The sequence below is a fragment of the Toxorhynchites rutilus genome, chromosome 2, assembly GCF_029784135.1.
Source record: "Toxorhynchites rutilus septentrionalis strain SRP chromosome 2, ASM2978413v1, whole genome shotgun sequence".
Classification (NCBI taxonomy): domain Eukaryota; kingdom Metazoa; phylum Arthropoda; class Insecta; order Diptera; family Culicidae; genus Toxorhynchites; species Toxorhynchites rutilus.
In genome coordinates, this window is record NC_073745.1 from 255227463 (window position 1) to 255234567 (window position 7105).

At 37.6% G+C, this 7105-nt stretch overlaps 1 pseudogene; it reads left to right on the plus strand.

Moving 5' to 3' along the window:
* Positions 1-4481: 4481 nt before the first annotated feature.
* Positions 4482-5498, plus strand: LOC129764924 (replication factor C subunit 3-like; annotated as a pseudogene).
* The last annotated feature ends 1607 nt before the right edge of the window (positions 5499-7105 follow it).

Consider the following 7105-nt stretch of genomic DNA (forward strand, 5'->3'; position numbering starts at 1 on the left):
CACGTTGCGGGTACAAATAACAATAATTGTGACATATACACGAGCGAGCAGCACTCATTTCACTATGTGCAAGTTTCCACGTTTCGCTTTCATGCGTTTTTCCCGAGCGTGCAACAACGGTATCATTGTATTATTTATTCGAATATGCTCATGTCGCTTTCTGTTTGCATAATAATTAGGCATTCGTCCGTCGCTGCCATCCGTTGTGGGAGGTAAGCGGGAGTGGGGGTGGAGAGCCGCACTGTCGCTGAATAATATATTTGAGTAGCCGTAGCTTCAAAGCTGAGGGAGAACCCGCATTTTAGCACATCAAATGTTTACTAGCTGCGCTTTTCTCCCGCTTTCCACTGTGTTTCCCAAGATCAGTCTTAAATTTTTGCCACCCATGAATCTTCTGGTGGAACGGGAAATATTCCCTTTTGACCAAGCTGCTGAATTTGATTCTTTCCGTTTCTGGAAAATTCACTGCAGAACCCCAACCCTATCAACCAAACACACACATACACTTTGCAAATTGGGAAGCAAATATCAGTCCACACGCAAAACCAGTTCTGGATCCGAGCTCAGCTGGACAAATATTAGTAAGCAAATATGCTTTTCTGTGGGAGGCAATTGTGGGAGAACTGTTTGCCCAGGAAACATACAATTGCTGGCCTACGATCGGGACTGGCATATCAAGCTTAGTATCCCCGAGACTCATGGAAAGCCCGTAAAAGCGGAACTAATATCCGAATATGATATACAGAGAGTATGTGATGTGGCTATTTTGTACCATATTCTACTAACTACTAAATTCTACTGCTACTTGAATACTTCTTTTTTTAGAATTAGAGTGTTTTTAAAATTCATAATTCAATATCAATAGCTTAAATTGGCTGAGACCGAATTTGAATTCTTCTGTTTGATTCTGAACTTGTTGAGGGAGAAAACTAATTGTTTTTGCCACCTTTTCAAATACGTTTTTTCTCTTAACAGAAATTACTTGAATTTTGCATAGTTTCTCCTGTCAAATCCTTACTTGTGCATTTACTTGCAGCCAAAATGGGTGTTTTCTAATGGAGCAGGGGTGGAATAAGTTTGTCCGTTCCACGTGCATAATTCGAAACTGCTCCATCGCACAGAGGGAAAAATGTTGAAACATCTTGACTTAGTCAAACAAACAGTTCACAGGATCTCAAGGATCTCAATCTGTACTTGTGAACGTGAAGTGAAATTTTCGTGATTCCAGGTAACAATTACAAGACTGAATGACTCAAAAACGTTCATTTTCATGCCTTGGTAGGTACGCATCTCTTTCAGCATTATAGAAGAATCTCATCTCTCCGATCTTGTATATCTTTCTGTCGAGGTCGTTCAGCGTCCAGCATAGTGAAGAGCTTTGATATGAAGGTGTTCTAGCCTGCCATATTAGTCAAGTACGATAATTCTAGTAAGCATTGAGATTTGATGTCCATTTATGGTGTTCAAACAAAAATTTAAAAAATCAGACTGGGTCGTCGCTAGCGCAAAATGATTTTTGAAAAACCGGTCCTATCGACGCCTAAGCGTCCCTGTAAAGTGGAACCCTGTAAATGTCTTTTGAGGAATGCTACCTGCCAGCTACCAAACATTCACCGAGCACAAGATCACCGCGGATAACTTAATGAAAGACTGGAAAGAAGGTGAAAACGCAAAAAAAAATATTTTTCAGCATGAAAAATGTACTTCGCTGTGAAAACTTCATCAATACAGAAATCATAAAACTATCCATTTGTAAGATCGTGTACACCAACGGTCAGATAACGCGAAAGCTATAACCAAAGCAAAAGAGCAAGGGACTGTCAAGAAATTTCGGGAAGGCTTATAGAATTAAGATGGCCGTACACTGTTTGCTCGGAGGTCAAATATTTAACACTTTTTGACAGATTAAGTTTGGTTTGAAATTTGTGCAAACACTATTTTGTTTGACACTCTTCAATAAACAACAGTGGCAAACAATGTCAAACATCGAACATGAAAAAAAAAATGACTGAAATATTTAAGGTAACCTAACCATGTACCGACAGGTTCGAAGAACAGACCGAAAACATATTTTAAGCATCCAATAACTGGATATTCACTTGTCTTGTTTTGTGTCGAATCAAATTTTAGTCAAAAAGAGTCAAATATTTGGCTTCGGTCAAACAGTGTATGAGCACAAGGGTGCCAATGAAAATGGTCATCTCTTAATTCAAAAAGTTACCTCATAAAAATGTTCACCACCTCGAAAAAACACCCTATGCCAAATATCAGTTCAATCGGACTTAAGGGAGAGTGGCGCAAAGCGGTCAAAGTTTGAGTTTTTGAAAAACGGGTTTTCAAAAAAAAAAATTTGATGCCAAATGTCTTAAAATTGCATGAAACGTCGAGATCTAGTGTCATCTCGAAAAAAAAATTTGTCAAAAATCGACACTCTGGAACTTAGTTTTATTTCGGAATACGAGACGAAAAGTATGGTTATGGGTACCAATAAAATAGTTATCTCGATTTTTTATTTGAAACTTGCTGCAAAATGTTGATTTGAACGATAATATACCATATGCAAAATATTAGCTTATTCGAATTTCATTTACTAGTGTCACAGACATTAAAATTTGAGTTTTTTTGAACAACAAAAGATGGCCGAAAATCGGGGTTTCAAAAAAAAAATTCATGCCAAATGTCTTAAAATTGCATTACTCGTCGAGATTTACGCTCATCTGGAAAAAAAAATTTGTCAAAAAAATTTTTTTTCACGCTCCGTCGTTTTTCCGTTTGAAAAGCGGATTTTTTTTTAAATAACTGTAAATTTCGACGTGTCATGCAATGTTAAGACATTTGGCATCAATTTTTTTTGGAAACCCCGATTTCCGTTGATATTTCGGTTTTCAAAAAACTCAAATTTTAACGTCTGTGACACTAATAAATGAAGTTCGAATGTGCTAATATTTTGCATATGGTATATTATCATTCAAATCAACATTTCGCAGCAAGTTTCGAATGAAAAATCGAGATAACTATTTTTATTATCACTTCAAACCATACGTTTCGTCGCGTATTCCGGAAAAAAAACCAGAGTCCCCCCAGAGTGTCAATTTTTGAAAAAAAATAAATTTCGAGATGACACTAGATCTCGACGTTTTATGCAATTTTAAGACATTTGGCATCAACATTTTTTTTCGAAAACGCCGATTTCCTTTACTCCCTGTTACGGCCCAACCAACAGAAAAAAAACACATCAATTCATTACACAACTCATTTATTGTACACAACAAAATAAACAAATACTTTACACACAATACGGCACCTGAAAACAAAGAGAAATTAGTCTATCTATTTAATATTAATATCTATTATCACTTACCTGTACATCTTCGACGGGATACCTAGAAAAAACCTGAAAGGACAAACTTTACTTTATTAGCAACAAAACATAACACACATAATACTTACCGCTTACAAAACACAACACAACAGCACAACAAAACAACATCTGAACAATCACAACAATCACAGATAACAACAAGAGAATTGTCAAGAGGGAATGCATGGAAACGGAACCGCTATACAAAGTGTATTATTATAGCGAACATTCGACAAGGAACCAGAGCTGCGATTTGTCGTGAGAATCAAGTGATGGTACTCACACAAAGATAATCAACAAATTTTGTACTACGATTATCTTTGGTGACCATCCCAAAGCCAGTCCAATAGTGTGAGAAGAGTATTATCACAACACTAACACATGGTGAGCTTCTACTTGACAGCAGAAATCCGAGCTCCTTGGTGAGTGTCCTGTTGCTGAAATGTCAGAATAGTGCGACACTCAAAAGTCTAGCTGATGGTTTGGTGTTTGGCGATATTCACAACATTCGCCTCTTTGTGTTCGTTCTTCACGACCAGGGATGCCAGATGTAAATATACAGTTTCATTTTAATTACAATTTGAAGAATTTTGTATTTTCAGACATGTATTTTCTTTTCATCTTTTCAGATGGCCTTAACGTTTTTAGTGGCACTTCGCCAACTCTACGTAGTATTACACATGTCATTCGTATTAGTACTTAGTACTTATTTTGAAACCCGTTCGACTTCGATTTTTTTTACCAAATTTGTTTCTCATCATTGCAAGGATGCTAAATTTGTAGACATGTTCACAATTGATTCAACACAATCCTGTCTATCCTGCTGCAGACTTATATTTTCAGTTGCAGACTGCAGGGATATGGTATTTCTTCTCTTTATGACTTGATTCCCTACGCTAACAACCCCTTTTTTCATACATTACTTTGCTATTCTCGCAGTCACAAAAATATTTGCCATTTGTACACATCAACGTTTCCGATTTTTGACGAAATCTGAAACGTTGATGTGTATAAATGGCTTTTCTGGAGGTGAGGACATTTATTCTGACAAAGGCCAACACGAAAACAAAAAGTCACCAAGAATTTTTTATACATAATACATCAAAAATTGTTGTGTACAATGGCTCTCTGGGTTGACCGCTACCGACCGCGCCAGCTGTCCAAACTGGACTACCACAAAACGCAAGTTACGCATCTGATTAATATTTGCTTCCAGGGAGACTTCCCGCATGTTCTACGGTCCTTCCAGGCCAGTAACAAAACTCGCATCATGTGTCTGCTGCGGAAACTTTACCAACCGGGCGCGGAACGGCTACGCAATGAGGTAATGAACTTCACAACGCCCTCGAACCGGAAGATGGGAATCAGGACCATCAGCAGTAATTACCACATGGAGTTGAATTCATCGGTTGTCGGGATATATAATAGGGTGGTCGTGACGGATATGATCAAGCAAATTGATCCCAGTGAATATGAGACTCGTCTTGTCCGAGGTGGATTAGTTGACCAAAGATACTCAGGATGCGCTGAGAAGAACCATTGAAAAGTATTTGTCTACATGCAGATTGATTTTGTGCGCCAATTCTACTCCACGGGTTATTCCCGCGGTTAGGAGACGTTGCTTGGGAATAAGAGTGCCGGCTCTATCTTAGTAGGATATTCTTATAATTTTAAATGTAAGATTGTCATTTGTTCGTTTCTTGAATGTAACAACACTATTTGCATTTCAGCACATTCCTTCGGAGCTAGCGAAATGAATTATGCTATCCTCATGCTGGAAGCTTACACTAACCGTTCACGGTCAACTAAGAGGTGGCCAATATTCCATCGAGAAACCGCTAATCAGATTTCCCTCGAACAAAGTCCACAGAAGCTGGAAGTGGTGAGGGAACAGCTATACCAGCTGCTATCACAAGGCGTTCTATCGAATTTTATAATCTGTGGATTGGTACCGAATCTGATTAAAAATTGCGATATGAGTCTGAAGACGCAAACGTTGAATTTTTCCGGGCATTAAGAACACCGGATGCAGCAAGGAAGCAAACATATATTCCTTCTGGAAGTGTTCGTGGCGCAGTTTGTGGCACTGTATAAGAAGTTTCTCAATAAAGCCTCAATGGAAGTGGATGATTTTTGAGCGATTCTTTGAGATCGCAATTTTCTTTCGTTTTATGAAAAAATAAAATTTTTGTGTTCATCTCACGTTTATTAACTAAACTTCAGTAGTTCTGGCAATTATTAACTCTAAATAAAAAAAAAACACGCCTTGTCGGTTTTCAATCGGATCGTTTTCATGGTTCGCAAATAATTATGAAATGGTAAATTTATCAATATTCTTAAATACTATTTCATTCAAAAACCATTATGCTGCATCATGTTTATTTTAAAATTATATTTAATGTAACTTTTAAAATTCTGACACCATAATATTTTTTATTATAAATGTCTGTTCATTTTGACAACAAGAAATACATATTCGCTCGGTTAATCGAATTCTGAAAGACATTTGTTCGAATGAATCAAATATTGGCCCCACGATTAATCGATAATCGAATAAACGAAAAATTTAGACACCTCTAACAACAACAACAATTTCTACTTCAACAAACTAATTTAAACAACCGTCGCGATTGTCAAAAATGATTGGAACTGTCTGATCACTCACATTTCTACTACCATCATACGCCACAACCACCGCTCTCGTAACATAAAGTTGAAAACAGAGCGATCGGCAGTGAGAGGCATTGGAACCAACCGTCATTTGGTTAGGTGTCAGAAACAAAAAACTGAATATTTGGATCTCGTGAGAGGAATTGAGTGACTATGGTCAGTTTTTTTGTGACATTTACGGTGATGGATTGCAGCTCTGCAAGGAACCCGACCAAAGAATCAATCGCGATTATAGGCTATTCAGATGACTATGGGACCAATCATATAAATAGGGCACAAAATGTTAAGAACTGGTCAGTCACAATAAATTTTTCGATCGGTATAGATCAAACCTGCTTTGTCTATATTCGATCTCATCTCTACTCATCAATTCTTCACGGTGAGCGCCTTGGGTGATTTTTCGATTTCCAAAAAACTCAAACTTTGACCGTATTGCGCCACTCTCCTTTAAGTCCGATTGAACTGATATTTAGCATAGGGTGGTTTTTCGAGGTGGTGAACATTTTGTATGGGGTTACTTTTTGAAATTTTAGGGTCGTTTTTTTCCCATACATTCATTGGCACCCTAATGGGCACCCTTACTATCGAACAAGCTTTTGCGGATAATTTGCACCGTGAATCATCCGCTCGCGGTTGTACCTATGAAAAATGACTCGTTGAGACAGCGAACATCCTCCACGTTAGTGTCATTAAAGAAAAAGCAATGATAGTCAAAACATGCTCCTTTCGAATCGATACACTTTTGTTAACTAGACTGTTTGAGGTTTACACTTTTTGAAGTTATATTTCACAACTAACTTAAGTTCTTCAGGAGAAGTTGTCCATATGTATTCAATAGACTTGCAATAAACTCCTCAAAATGGTTTGGGAGGTTGATCGATTTAGAAACTCTCTCATCGAGGCTTACTTGAGCATCCTGAAGGAGAATATGAAGCAAAGTGTAAACCAAATGAGATTGAATCAAGGATTCAAGTTTTACCAAGGCAATGACCCAAAGCACATGACACATGAAGTTCACACAGTGTTACAATACAATTGCTTAAAAGTTATTGATACTCCTCCACTATCTCCCGG